We start from the raw sequence: 15,336 nt of genomic DNA, 5'->3' as shown, positions 1-15,336 counted from the left end.
TTGTGTCTCCACTCATTCTTCTCTTCTCTCATGGCTAGGTGTGACTAAAATCTGAATAAAAATTTAAAATGTCAACATTTTATTGCAATATCTGAAACACTAGGAAAATTGCTGGTGAAAAGCCCCCCCCCCCCTTTTTTAAAACCAACAATAGAATTAGTTGAAATTTTCATTAAACATTTTGAAAAATTTGATTCTTTGTTACTAATTTCAAAACAAAAGGTGTTGGAGGGGTGTAAAAATGTGAGTTTCTATCTAATATTAGAGTGTGCCCAAGACTGGACACATTATTCTAGGTAAGGATGCACCATTGATTGATATATACCATTATAATATTTTCAGTCATATATTTTTCATCTCACTCCTTATGCACCCTAACATTTTGTTTGCTGTTTTTGACCACTACTGTGCAACATATTCCTATTATTTAAAGACACCTACCTACACCAAACACAAGATCTAAAAAAACAAAACAAAAATCTTAGTTGCTGCCTTTGTCTAAGTTCCCAAGATACCCCAAACAAGACCCACTCCAAATTGAGAGACCAGGTTGATATTTTCTCTTACACATGCAGAGTACAACAGTCAATGATTTTTGACAGGTTGATTTGATTTTAAAACACGTTCCTAGTGCTTCCAGTTTTCCCCCACTTCAGTTTAAAACAATCACGTCACTAAATGAGTAAAACTAACGGGTTTTTTTTCAATAGACAAGCTTATTTGGAATAGTGTCTTTTGAATTCGTATGTAAAGGATATTATTAATACAGGACAACCACTTAAGCATTCATGTTGAAATATTCAAGCGGATCTTAAAAGTCTGAGATCGCTAGTGATTAGTGTGTGTCTTATGTTTCTGTGAAGAGATTATCTCGCCATTTCACTCTAATTTTCCGAATATTCCCCTGACCTCGGTTCAAGGGGGAAAAAATCCCTGATCCAAACCCAAATGTAAACTGGATTCCATATGTATTTTTATCTCCACAGTTGTTATAGCAACCAAAGTTCTAAACCGATGCAATCACATTCCAAAATAATGTGATGTGATTAAAAATTGACACGGCCGCGTCGAAGAATAAACGTATTGCGTTGTTATGGCAACCGGAAGAGTTAAATTCTGCCTGCTTCAATTTAAATCTGCCAAATTATCTGAAAAATCTGGAGAATTTGCTAACATGGCCATGGGGATTAACCTCCGCACCGGTGTCTATTTAGTGAAAAGCCAGCAGCAAAATTAACGGTCGAATCGCTTTCTCGTTTGCCGTGTAAACCTACTCAGCCTCATTATTCTGATTACACTCCGCTTTCCAGTGCAGACCGGATTCGGGCAGGGACAGTTGCGGATTTGCATTTCCTTCATCGCTGCCTTTCAGCCTCGCCCCCTGATGTTCCTGCCCCTACATAAGCTATAGGGGTTCGTACATTTCTCTCTACCGCTGCTTCCGAAGGGGAGGGGAAGCAGACGAGACAGCAGAAGGACACAGGAAAGGGCTGGTTTTGGTGCGATGGACGCCAAGCCTGTAAAGCCCAGAGGCTGCCTCTGTCTCTCAGACGCTCCACCGCCCCTGTGCCAAGCCCATTCCTAGCAAACACTCCAGGATCCCATCCATGATGATCCTGCAGCATGATCCTGCAGCATCCCGCCGTTATACAGAGGGCAGGGTCAGGGCAGAGTGCGTGTGATGCTTGAACGCAGCAATCCTTGCAGTTCAAAGGGTCGGAGCTCTTTACTCGCTGTGACAATTGGAGACATCTTTCTTCCCCTTCCACCCAAGGCGGCTGTTGGCCAGTCGCTCACACCCGGGGAGTCAGCGTGGGCATTGTTTTGAAAACAACAGAACTTCAGTGGTGACCTCACCGCCCTGGCTGCAAATGTGACATCGGCTGCATGTCACACTTCGCTCAGAGCGAGAAATTCCCCCATGTCCTATGCTCCTCTTGGCTAGTTAGACAAGCTGTTTTTTAATACCATGTTCCTGTGGGGCCAGGATGGCTGCCTGTTGGCATGGACTCGAGCAAGAAGCCAGCCAGGACAGTGTTTACTCTCCCACTCTGGACATTTATTCTTTTCAAAAGGTGGGGAGGGATTCTGGAAAATTATCTCCACTTGCCATCCAATTCAAGGGGCCAAACTTTGCTCTTAGATATGTCAGTCTAACCCCACTAGCGTCAGTGAGCTTTGCCTGGTGTATCTAAGAGCAAACCGTGACCCCCCCAGATACCTGATGTACAAGACACATACCCACAGTCAATGCAAGACTGTCTGTCACACTTAAAATGCAGATAAATATTTATAAACCCAATCCCCTTTTTCAGTGGCTAACCTCTGTGGCTGGCACTCACCACCCAGTTACCTCTCACAAGTTCCCTGCAGCTTCCAAAGGGTTCTAGAAGAGTTAGAAATCCTGCTGCCCACTGCCATCAGATAAGTTAATATAATGGAGTTCACCAAGTGGTGGCTTGCTGGATACATCTAGATCGGGGTGGGCAAACTAAGGCCCGGGGGCCACCTCCAGCCCTTCAGACAGCCCTTGAGCTCCAGCCAGGGAGTGGGGTCAGGGGCTTGCTCTGCTCTGGTGCTCCAGCCAGGGAGTGGGGTCAGGGGCTTGCCCCACTCCCTGCATGCTGTGGCTCTGCGCAGCTCCCGGAAGCAGCAGCGTGTCCCCCCTCTGGCTCCTATGCGTAGGGGCAGTCAGGGGGCTTTGCATGCTGCCCCTGCCCCAAGCACCACCCCTGCAGCTCTCATTGGCCAGGAACCAGGGCCAATGGGAGCTGCAGGGATGGCACCTGCAGATGGGGCAGTGCCCAGAGCCACCTGGCTGCACCTCTGCATAGGAACCGGAGAGGGGACATGCCACTGCTTCCGGGAGCTGCTTGAGGTAAGTGTCGCCTGGAGCCTGCATCCCTGATCCCCTCCTGCACCTCAACCTCCTGCCCCAGCCCTGATCCCCCTTCCACCTTCAGAACCCTTCGGTCCCAGCCCGGAGCACCCTCCTGCGCCCCCTCATCCCCAGCCCCACCCCAGAGCCTGCACCCTGAGCTGGAGCCCTCACCCCCTCCTGCACCCCAGCCTCCAATTTTGTGAGTATTCAGGGCTTGACACACAATTTCCATACCCAGATGTGGCCCTTGGACCAAAAAGTTTGCCCACCCCTGATTGAGATGGTACTCTCTACTTTGCCATGGAAGAGCAGTCCATATGAGATAGCCCTCCCATGTCAATCAGAGACCAAATAGATTGAAGGTCAAAAGTATAACTGGGTTCAAAAAAAGAACTAGATACATTCAGGTAGGATAGGTCTATCAGTGGCTATTAGCCTAGATGGTCAGGGATGCAACTTTATGCTCTGGGTGTCCCTAAACCTCTGACAGCCAGAAGCTGGGACTGGCTCAGTGGATAATTGTCCTGTTCACTCCCTCTGAAACATCTATTTAGCACTGGCAACTGTCAGAAAACAGGACATCAGCCAGATGGGTCATTGGTCTGACCCAGTAAGGCTGTTGTGATGGATCCAGAATGGGTTTGGCCCGGGTGGGGTTATTTTAAATGCAGGCGCCATAGGCTCCTGGCTATAACAACCTGCACGTTTTAGGCAGCATATTTTGACTCTCCTGTCTCCTTGTTGCAAACTATCACCCTCAATAGTAACACAAAATACACTGCTGACGACCACGGAGCAAACAGACAGAGGCTAGGGTACCTTTTATATGAAACATGCACTTTAAAAAAAGAAGAAAGGGGGATGGAGCTGATACATTTATAATTCTAATTAACTAACTAATTAATTAGTTCTACATTTAACCCTGATCTTTAAAAAAAACCCAACAACAAGAAAACCATCAAAATATGGATGTGCCGAGCAGCAGCAGCCCCCCTGGCAGAGAAAACCCTGCTGCACGGCAGCCTCGGAGGGGTTAATAGCTGGTTTAATTATTTATTTATATAAAACGGGGATTGCAGCGTGGATAACACACGTCTCCCTCCCCCCAGCCCACCCCGCGCTCGCTCGCTCGCTGTATATTAAATATGCTTTGCTTGTCAATTTCTTAGCCAGTGCATTTCTGCAGGGCAGGCGGCCCCGCCCCCCCGTGTGCGCAGGCGCGCAGCAGCCCAGGTTCCCGCAGGCTCAGCATTCAGTGACCACAGGCTGATTATTGTAGGTAAGGAATCAGATAAGAAAGTAATTTATAAACCTCTTTAAATCATCAGAATGCACCCGGGAAAGGGTGTGCGCCGTGCTCTGCCCACCTGTGCGCCCGGTTTGCATGCAACGCATTGCTTTGAAAATTGCACTTGCCTGCCTTTGCAACTAGCTCTTCTTACCAGCCTTTTGGTCTATTTTTTGGTACTGTATCTTTTGGGAACCAAATTCTCTAGATTTTTATTTGATTTTTCCTTTTGCAAGGGGCAGAGCAATAGAACAACTGAAGAACAGAGGAAATCAGGAGGCAAAGGGGGGCTGGCAGGGACAATGCAAGTGCTTGCAACCCCGGGATGCTTTTTCTATTCCATGTTTAAACTGAGGGAGGGTTTCTTTTTTTAACCCCCTTCCCACCCCCCAAGATAGGCGAATGAGTTGAAGAGTTTGAAAGGAAGCGAGGGAGAGGGAGAGAGGACAGGGGAAGGTTTGCGATGAGCTCGGAGGGGAGAAAATGGGTCATTTTTGCAAACTTTCTCCTTCGTGCAATTTCCACTCCCCAAATTAGAGGAATTTCTGTTTGTGCAAGAGATTTTTTTTTAAAAAAGAAAGAGGGAATTCCGCCATTTTGATGTTTAAAAAAATATTAAAGGCTTTTCGGAATGAAGGGCTGATGGGCAACCCGGTGCTAGCCCAAGCGCCTAGATGTGGGGGCAAATGCAGGCAAGACTGAGAGCAGCAGGCTGAGCAACGGGGGAGGGGCAAGGAATGATACCCCCCCTTGTTTATTTTTTTGGTGGAGATTCTTGAAGTGAAGATTCTCTAGGAACAACTCTGCAAATCAGGTGGCATGTGGCTGCATCAAGGCACTAGAGAAGCAGCAGCGTGTGTAGGTCCTTCATGAAAGGTCCCAAGGTTGTTTTTTGGGAGGGAGGTGTGTTACTATAATCTCGTTCAAGTGTGGGAAAGGTCAGTTCTGGGCAGTCAGACTTGGCTTTTTCTCTCCCCTGTTGTAGCAGAGGATTCGTAACCTTTTTGGTCCCCACCCCCCAACTTAGCATTTTGTCTAAGTGCCGTTAATATGGAGGGACAGGTTCAGTGTGTAAAAGGATTGTTGCACTTGCTCACATTTTGATTCTCAGCTGGCTGGCAGGAGAGGGGCGGGGTGAAAGGCTGCTGTGCTAGCATCCTTGGAAATGTGTGCCTGGCAGGCTATATATTTGTGCAAGGCAAGGGGGAAAATATGTCTGTGTGCTGTACTGAAGATACTGGTGGGCTAGGCATTTGCTGTGAACAAGTGGAGAGCCCTTCCTTCTGGAGGAGTGAGCCTAGATTAGAACCGAGTCAGAGATGTGCTTCACACTAGATCACACAACTATTATTATAAAATATCAGACATGGAGCCCCTAGTAAATCAGAAGGTGGAGTATAGAGCTTGCTTTGGACCATTTTATGACTGACATTTATGTGTAATAAAGGCATTTTTCCTGCACAAACCATTACACCAAGCATGGGAGGGGAGGGGGGGGATATGATACAAGTGCATTAAAAACAAAAGCATATGTCAGGGTGTATTGTTTTTTATGGAAGTGCTCCTGCACTATTTCCTCCTGTGGTTATATGGAGAATGTAAGTCTGCCAGGTATCCTCACAGTGACTCCTGCTGGAAGAGGCTGGGGGGGTCTATGAAATTGTGGGCTCCTTGCTTCTCCCCAATTCCCTGTAGTGACTTCAGTTGTGGGTTTTGGGGCCACGGGAGCAGTGGTTTGCACAGTCAATTGATGCTCCTGCCTTATTCTAGATAGTGACTCCTGCAGGAAGATGCTGGAACTGGAGAACCAATACACTTTGCCTTCCTGCATTGTTCCCTTCAGTCACTGCTGCTGGGAGAGGCCAAAACGGGAGCTTCCCTGTGTCCTGTGCCGCTGTAGTGATTCCTCAGGGATGCTCTGAGGCCGGAGTGGCCAAAGAGTCCCTCCAGTGCTGCTGTACAGCTTTGCAATTTCCCTCTTTACTGGCGGTTTTCAAATCTCGTGTGAAACCCCACTGTACGGTGCTTGAACGCTGTGGCACTGCACAGCCCGAGTGACACAACAAGTGCCACGCGGAATCCAGGAAACCAGTTCAGCCTTCGTCTTCATCCATCCTGCGAAGGCATAGCCCAGGCTGCAGGAAAAGGGGCCGTGAGTTTAGGGCAGATTTTGGATTTATTTCTCAGCTGTTTAATAGAAAAATAATAGGTGAACCCTGGAAAATGTGAACATTTTTTGGAACATTTGTGGACAGTGTTTCCCATCCGCTTTGATGTATCTACCCAGGGAGTCGGTGTATGTTTTAATTCCATGTTAAAGTCAGGGGAATGTACTTTTTTGGCAAAGTACCCTGCAGAATGACTGTGACCTGTGCTGTGTGCTACAGCGCCTCCTGCTGGCAGAGGCTGGATCTGGAGTAGCTGCGAGCTTACCCACAACCAGTGCTCCTGCCCTGCTCCATACAGCAGCTCCTGCTGGGAGATGCTGAGACTGCAGTAGCAGTGAGCTCCCCTACAACCAGCCCTTTTATACCAGTCCCTAAAGTGACTCTTATTGCAAGCGGATGAGCTTGTTGTCAGAAAAACACCTGAGCCAAACAGCAGCCCTGCCTGTGTCATGCAGCCTGCACTGGGATGTTAAGAATTCCCCCAAACAGTGAGCATCTTGGCAGAGGTGAGAGCAATTAAAAAGTAAAAAGCAGAGTTGTTGATGTTCATAAGCTGGGGTGTGCCCCTGTAGGACACCCCAGATCAGTTGGCCGGAGTGACCCACTGGAATATTACATCAGTTACACTGAAAACTTAACCCACAGTTTGCACAGCTCATGAGTATGTAGAAGTAACCCATGCTAGCTCAGCATGGCGCTCTGTCCCTGTTAGTGGCTGACCCACATTGAGTCTGCTACAGCTAGCATAGCCGGGTCCTTTAGCTCAGACGGTACAGAAGTTCGTGTCTATAGAGCTACAAGTCTGAGTTCAAGGTGTGATGCCAAAGTCCTATCCAGAGGTGTCGTGCTAGGAAGTCCACAGGGTAAGAAGTGTTTCTGACCCAGAATTTACTGGTTTTGTTTCTTTTGTTCCGTTCATGCATTTGTTTCATTAGTGGCTCTTCTGAAGCTAGTGCTGAAGGTAGCTGTCTTTCTGCTTGTCTGTCTCCCACCGGGTCCTGTGCTCTGGCCCCCATTAGATAAATTAAAATATACAATGCAAATAACAGTCCAGTATAATAAAGGTCTTTGAGATGTAAATATAACAAAGATGACAGAAATAAACCCAACACACGCCAGCCCTCCCCTTCCCTAAAAGCCTGGGGAAAACAGGGGGGGTTTGGTGGGAGCCCCAAGATTAGCAAATCCATGTCTGATCCAAAGAGGGAGTAAATTCCACACTTGTGAAACTCAAGGCCAGATTTGAAAAGGCAGAGAGAAGCCAGAGATCCACCTGCACTTGCATGATTACACACAGCCCTGCAATTACTGCCATTGGGCATCTGCGTATGCAAAGGGGTGTCTCAAGGTCTAAGCTGCCAGTTCATATATGAAGCTGCAGCATCTGCAACTGCTTATGCATTTTTGTGAGTGGACCCTGTTCTTCAGCAGTCTGGCCGTGGCAGTGCAGGAACCAGCTCCTAATCAGCTCTATCTCATCAATCATGCGTTGCCAATCCTTGTAATTTTATCATGAATCTTCTGCTGTTTGGTGCTTTTCATAAAGCCCCAGCTCCTGGAGGCAACTGATTATGTGATAATCTCAGCTTCCATTTAAAACAATGGAGGGTTCCAGCCCCATGGTTATGGAGTAAAATGTCACCAAAGAGCACCCTAAAGGCTCAGGAATCAGGAGGCAAATGAAAAGAAACCTCATGATTTTTAAGACAATCTCATCATTTATTTGCGGCCAGATTCTTGATTTTTTTTGGAAAGCTTGGGGTTGGCAATAGCCGTGTGGGACCGGGCAGCCTGTGCCTTCAAGGGCGAGGAGGCCTTGGGCTAGCCAGCCCTGTTCAGTCAGCCATAATTAGCTACCTCCTGGCCTAAAGGGGCAGGACAAACTGGGGTCAGATGGCAGATGGATAAACACTTGGGCCTCATCAAAGGGCAGAGAAGTTCGCAGGAGGAACCACAGGGAAGCAGGGCCTGGAAGACGCAGAGAAAGTGGATGACAGAAGCAGCCTGGGGGTCAGCCCTCTGTCCCAGGGCAGAGAGGCATAAAGGGAGCCCAGAGGGCTGAACAGGACTCTTGTTATCCTGGAAGGGGTTACATTTTAGCTGGGGCTAAGCCGTGCCACCAGCTCCCACCTGTATGGGGTTGAGGGGGCACACCTAGGAGGGGGGAAATTAGGGTAAGGTGTATGTGCAGTGTCCCACTTGGCTGGCAGGGGCCACAACAGCTGCAGGCATGCCTGTGACACTGTGGTAGCTATACAAAGAGTTCACACTTTCTGCAGAGCTTTATTCCTGATGATTGACTATTAAAGCCCATTGGAAATTAATTTTTGGTCTCAGGCTGGGTCATAGGTAGCATTTCTTCTCAGCAAAATGGCAGCTTCTAGCACCTCCACAAAACACTTCGTACTTGCCGTTCTCCTAGGTTGGCTATTTCGCTTCGTCCTCCCGGAGGCTCTAAGCAACAAGACATTTCAGGGATATATTTGTACTTTGCAAATTTCCTCCAGACTTCACTGTGGTTGGGGGTGTGTGAATTACGACAGAATTTGGGCCAGTCCGTGTATCAACAATACAGATGTTTACTGGGAGAACCCTGCAGCTAGCAATGGCCCAAGGTGCTGGAGTAGCTAAAGCTCAGTGGAAAATTTATTTCAAAAAAAAATTTTTTAAATGAAAAATGGAAACCTTTGGAGGTGAAAACTTTCATGGACATTTTCCCCCCTATCTTTCACTCACTCTCATGGTAACATCAGGCCCAACGCTGGTTCCTTAGCAGGTTTCCTCATTCCACCAACCATGTTTTCTTGGTCTCTTGAGTGGTCAAGATAGGAGTACCTGTAGCTTACATTAGGCCAGTGATTTAAGAGGTGTAGTGCTAATTGTTATTCTGGTGGTTCTTGCTGGATTGGCTTTTTGTTTGTCTGTCAGATTGTCTATGCTTTCTCACAACACTCAGTACCAATTGGGGGAGCTCTACTCTGCATGGGGGCTATGTGGGGTCAGCAAATCCATGGCTGACCGGAGGGGAGAGCAAATGCCACCTGTGTGATCCAAAGAGCCAGTTTTCATGCACTCACTGCAGGTGCTGTATACAGTATAGGATTGTCAGAAACAAAAAATCCATGTTTTTGAAAACCCTGCCTGTTTTGTGCAAAGCTTTAGCAATGATGTGGAAAGTTTAAAAACAAAAACAAAAGACCTTCCATTTTCTGTGCATCCTCAGTGCAAACCTCAGAGAAATACAGTGCTAAATAATAGCCTAGAATATGCCACATCCTCTCAGCTCAATGAGCTTAGTAACAACAACAACAATGCATCATGGTTAATAGTACTGAATCAAAGTGGAACTTCTATAATAATCAAGGGTTTAGGGCCCAATCCTGCACCCATTGAATTTATGTTTTGCCACTGGCTTCAGTGAAAACAGGATTCCCTTCCCCCTCCCCCCACATCCAGCCACCCACAAGTAGTTCCTTTGGAGTCACACGCCCTGACTAATACACATGATGGGTTCCCTAAAGGCTTGATTGCACAGCTGCTCGCAGGAACAGACAGTCCTGCTGGCTTCACACCATGTGGAGTATTGGAGTAACAGCAGTGAGCATTATACTCGAGTAAGTGTTTCTGTGGGGTTGGGTCTTACTGTTGTCACTTGCTTTCCTCTTGCTGTTCCCACTTGCCCTGCCACCTTCCTCAGAATGCCACTTTCCACCTCAAACAAACATCTGCCATGAGAAATTTACGGTCCCTGTGAAACCCGTGTGTTTGTAAACAATATCGTGACCAATGGCATTAATAATTCCAGTCCTTATGTTACTAAATGGGGAAGAATTTTGAAAACCTAATTTATGTGTAATTGTTTGTTTACTTCCTGCATTTATTTCAGTCTGGAGGGTAGAACTCCAGAAAGTCACTTTCACATTTGTTTAGAGTCATTTCCACTTTTGCAGGTACTTCCTGCTGCCGGGTTAGCACTGCAGGGGGCTGAGTCCGTGTATTTGAAAACAACTGGCTTTGGTGGGCTATTTTAAAGGCGATTTGGAGAATTGCCCGTTGGTCTGAGGCTCTAGAAAAGTTTATTTAAATTGTTACCTAAATGTAAGTCAGCTGGGGCCCTTGAATTAGAGATGGAGATGGGAGAGCTCTTTTGGTTTTGGAAACATCTGGCTGATTTGGGGCCACGTTTTATCTAATATGGCTTTGTTTAGACACATGCAGTGTGAAATCCTGGCTCTGCTGAAGCCAGTGAGGCCTGTCAAACACTTGTCAAGGATGGTCTAGATCAGGGGTTCTCAAACTGGGAGTTGGGACCCTTCAGGGGGTCATGAGGTTATTACATGGGGGGTCACGAGCTGTCAGCCTCCACCTCAAACCCTGCTTTGCCTGTAGCATTTATAATAGTGTTAAATATAAATGTGTTTTTAATGGGGTGGGGGGAAGTTGCACTCAGAGGTTTGCTGTGTGAAAAGGGGTCACCAGTACAAAAGTTTGAGAACCACTGACCTAGATAATACTTAGTCCTGCCATGAGGGCAGGGGACTGGACTAGATGACCTCTCTCGAGGTCCCAGCCAGTCCTACGATTCTATGATTTCCGCCCAAATGTGGGTGCTTCAGTTATTTTTGGGTGGAGGGGGAAGATTGTGTGGATTATTATAGAGCTATTTGCTATGAAACGCTGAACAAAAACAACTCTGCCAAGTGCACGCTTCGTCCTTGAACCAGCAAGTGACTTGTAGGTGTCTAACTTTAAGCATGAGTCACCCCATTGAAATCTTTGCTGCTACTCACATTTTTAAAGTGGTGTTGTTAACCGCAAGTGTTCAAAAATCATGATCCGGGCCCCACAATCATGAGATGATTTAAAAAACAAAATAAAAAATGCTCGGTTCTTTATATTTACCTTTCAGGATCTGAGTCTTTAGGAGTCACATTTTCTCCACAACCATGAGGCCAGAAACTCCCTTAAAAAAAATAAATAAAGCTGAGACTGTCACAGAGTCACCTGGCTCCAGGAGCTGGGTCTCTAAGAAAAGCCCTAAATAGCGTGAGACTCACAATAAAATCACAAGAGTTGGCAACAGAAAGTGAGGCAGGTATTTAAATACCTTGCTGAAGTGGGGCCTTAGCTGATGAATTTGGATGGTCACCCACTGCACATCAGTGCTAATCTGAGCTTTCATGTACTATAAGTAAGTTTCTAGCTTCACTTGACGCAGGTATGAAAATACAAACTGACAGCTAAGATGGAGAGTTGTCCTGGCGATCATTTGCAGCCCTGGCATAAACTCCTGTGCATTTCCAGTAGAGCCCACAAATCCTCCCTTCTCATCTGATACAGCTGGATCCAAGTGCCATTTCTCACTGGTCTCATATCAGCCCTACCATCCATCTTTCCAGGCCATTGATACGTTCTGTCACAATTTATATAGCACCAGAACACACACTTTCCATTCACCTTGTGCTGTCAGCCTGAGCAACCTGTCTGCTTCATCTGCCTTCTATGCTCAGGCTGTACACCCCAAAATATCGACCTCCCCCATCCTTCCAAATGGGATTATGATCCCATGCATTGGAAACAGGCCTGAGACGGACCTTTACCCTCATGGCCCACATGGCGATGTGGGTGTGGAGAACTCATTTGCAGTGAAATGAAGAGATGCGGCTAGGGATAAGGCTGCATTGCTAGGACTTTAGCAAGCATTCAAAAATCAGGAGACTTTTAAAAATAAGTTAATATAGGGGTTTTTGAGCCTTTAGGGTCCATGAATTTCCAGCTTTTCTCCACCACCATTGGAAACTTTTATTTTGAAATGGAAGCTGAGATTGTCATACAGTACAGCCTCAGAGTTATGAACACCTCGGGAACAAACGGAGGTTGTTCATAACTCTTAACAAAATGTTATGGTGGTTCTTTCAAAAGTTTGCAACTGAACATTGACTTAATACAGCTTTGAAGCTTTACTATGCAGAAGAAAAATGCTGCTTTCTCTTTATTTTTTTTTTAGTAGTTTATGTTTAACACAGTACTGTATGGTATTTGCTTTTTTTTTTTTTTTTTTTGGTCTTTGCTGCTGCCTGACTGCATGCTTTCGGTTCCAAATGAGGCATGTGGTTAACTGGTCCATTCATAACTCTGGTGTTTGTAACTCTGAGGTTCTACTGTATTTTCACGTGACTCCATTAGTTGGGGATTTACAAAAAACACCAATTATTGTTAGTCTTGTGATAAAATTGTGAGCGTTGGCAACACTGAACCCCAGTTTTACAAATTTGACTGTAATGACCCTCTCTTAGGTGTGAAGTGACTTTGTCTCCCAGCCTGTCCTGTCCTGTTCTCCTGGATTTTATATCCTCCCCCAAATCTAGGAAGCTGTTGAGTGTCATCTGAGCTTTTTGTAATCTCAAGATTTAGCTGCACGTTTGCTGCAGATCTGTGTCCCTGTTAGGTGAGTGGCACGGGGTGGGGTGAAGGCAACACTTGGGATGGTTGTTTGCAGAACTTTCACTCCACATGTCCTGACTTTCGTATCTTTTATTTATAACTTCGCTGTCCTAACGGGAAACACAATGGACTGATACGACTTGAACTCTATTTTAATGATTTTGTGGGGGAGAAATAAAATCTAAATCTAAATTTATTATTAGGTGTTTAAAAGGGAAAAACATCAATGATGAGAGTTCCTAATCAAAATGAGTTCTGGTTGTTGAGGGCAAAACACACCCCCTGCAGCGAGCCAGCCAGTGTCCATGCATCACTTCAGTCCCACTGCAGCCCGTCAGGGTTTTGTAAGATATTTCTTACGATAATATTACTTTAAAAAAAAAAGATTTTGTATGTACATGCTGGCCCTCTGCACCAGGGGGAGGTGAGTTGCACTCCTGCGGCCTGCATATCGCTTGGCTTGGATACTGAAACTAGACTGGTCTATTTTGCTTTCTCTTTGTAGTCCTTTTCCTTTGGACTTCCCCTGCACTAGCATAAGATTTTGTTGTGGTCTGGTGACCTGACTCTCCTCCGGGGGGATTGTTTCAATAATAGTAATAAAGAAACCTCATACTTTTCACAGCCATTAAAAATAGTGGATCTGGATTAGGTTTTGTAAAACCCATCCCATTCACAAAACCTAAGTAGCTGATCTGGGGACAGATTCACAAAGTTGCCTGATGATGCAGATAGGTGCCCAGTGGGGTTTACAAAAGCACCTAAGCAGGTAGGTGCCTAACTCCCATTGACATTCAATGGGAGTTGGGTGCCTAACTCACTTAGGAGTTTTTGTAAAATCTGGCCCCTGGTGCTTGATAGTGTCCATTAAATATTTTAGAGGCTTTATCTTCCATTGGGTGGGAACTATATGTTTTGATCCAGGAACTGAGCTGCATCCTTGCAGCTGGATATTTTCCTTCCTCACTCCTAGAGCAAATCTTCAGGTTAAAGGGATAAAAGAGTGCACCGTCCAGTCTTATCTTTTACATTCTTCTTGCAGCGGTCACAAATACACCTTCAGACCTTGGGAAATGAGAGAGAATAAAATCCCAAGCCCTGCAGTGGCGCTAACTGGCTGTATTGCCTAGCTGCAAGGGCCATTTGTTCTGCAAAGAACCAGGTGCATTGCTGTTGCATATAAAAGATACACAGCTAGTTAACGTACAAAAACCACCTGCTGGCACACAAGACTATGCATTATTGTTCAGACGCTTTTATGTTAGTGAAGTTGTTGTTATGCTCTGCAAATAGGTTCCAGAATCAGGCTGTTCATAGATTTATTTATTTATTTTTTTAAAGGCGGAAGATTCTGTTGTGATCATCTGGCCCAACTTCCTGCATGGCACAGGCCAGAGAACCTCACTGAATAATTTTTACATTAAGCCCCCACCTTCTGTTTGAGCTCTATAGCATATATTTTAGATGTAACATGGTGTAAGAGGTGGGATCCGAACCCAGAGCTCCTATAGTAAAGTTGACTCATAGTGGCCAGGCTATATTGTTAACTGAGATTGTTCAAATCCATTATCGGAAGAAAGTTGATGTGAGAGTTCAGTGTAATAAGATAAATAGATCTATTTATGTTTGTGTGTGTAGTTTGTTAATATAAAGAGCATCCTCTACTGGCAAAGAGGAAGATGTTCATGATGTGGTAGGGTCAATGAAGTTGTAATCGTTATGTAGTGCAAATGTCCTGAGTCCAGCTCTGAACAGCTGTGATCCGACGAGCCTTCTAAGGGAATATGAAGCACCCCCCGTAACCAAGTGTGAAAACAGGTAGCCTTGTCCCATCTTCGCTTTCTCAGGTGCCCCATCCCTGAACTGATGTTCCCTCATCTCAGCACATTTTCCAGGTCATCGTTATCAGTTGGATGACCTGACAGTGGGTATCTTTTCTGTTCTTAGGCCTGGGTCTATACTAGTGAATTTCTCTGGCATAACTGTGTTTGGAAAAAAACACCCCCCTAATTTATATAGCCATGCTGGGATACTTCCTATGTAGACATGGTTATACTGGCAGAAAAATCCTTTTGCTGGACTAGCTTTTTCAGGTCTGCTCTGTGCTAGAAAGCTTTACCAGTGAACATGCCTTAGTCTGGCATATCTCCGCATGAGTCCATACTCAGTTTTGAGTCCTGTCGATAAAACCCTTCCTCTCAGTAGCCCAAAACCACCTGCCCATATGACCTATGCCATCTGCTGGCACTGTTTTACCAGTACAGCACCAGTGTTGATGCTGTGTTACCTCACCCGTTTGTGGAACTGGTTTAAGCTATACAAGCAAAATAATTCTTTTGCCGGTACAAGCTTTAGCTACACTAGGTTATTATTTTATTTTTTCGTGGTATTACTACACCAGTATAGCTATACTGGCAAACCTTTTGTAAGGTAGACAAGGCCTTAGTTAACAGAGCATCATGTTGACAAAATGTTGCTGCTGACCCATGTCTGTTTCACACACATCTCTGCTCTGCGGAATCTCTGCTTTCTAGAGGATGCCCTGTTGCAGATCT

General features: G+C 45.7%; 1 protein-coding gene across 6 annotated transcripts in view; it reads left to right on the top strand.

Annotated features, from left to right (window-relative positions):
• Nucleotides 1-1,051: 1,051 nt before the first annotated feature.
• Nucleotides 1,052-15,336, top strand: part of L3MBTL1 (L3MBTL histone methyl-lysine binding protein 1) — a 61,540-nt gene continuing 47,255 nt past the window's right edge. For 2 of the 6 annotated variants that reach the window (XM_044986452.1, XM_044986446.1), the window contains exons 1-2: nt 1,052-2,075; nt 4,051-4,160. The gene's annotated coding sequence lies outside the window, so the exon portion shown is untranslated. Of the gene's footprint in view, nt 2,076-4,050; nt 4,161-4,314; nt 4,346-15,336 lie in introns of those variants that run through there. The other 4 variants (XM_044986449.1, XM_044986448.1, XM_044986447.1 and 1 more) reach the window with 4 other exon arrangements.

Source organism: Mauremys mutica, chromosome 13 (assembly GCF_020497125.1).
Source record: "Mauremys mutica isolate MM-2020 ecotype Southern chromosome 13, ASM2049712v1, whole genome shotgun sequence".
Lineage (NCBI taxonomy): Eukaryota > Metazoa > Chordata > Testudines > Geoemydidae > Mauremys > Mauremys mutica.
The sequence above is the reverse complement of the archived record's forward strand: the minus strand, read 5'-3'. Positions and strand labels throughout refer to the sequence as shown.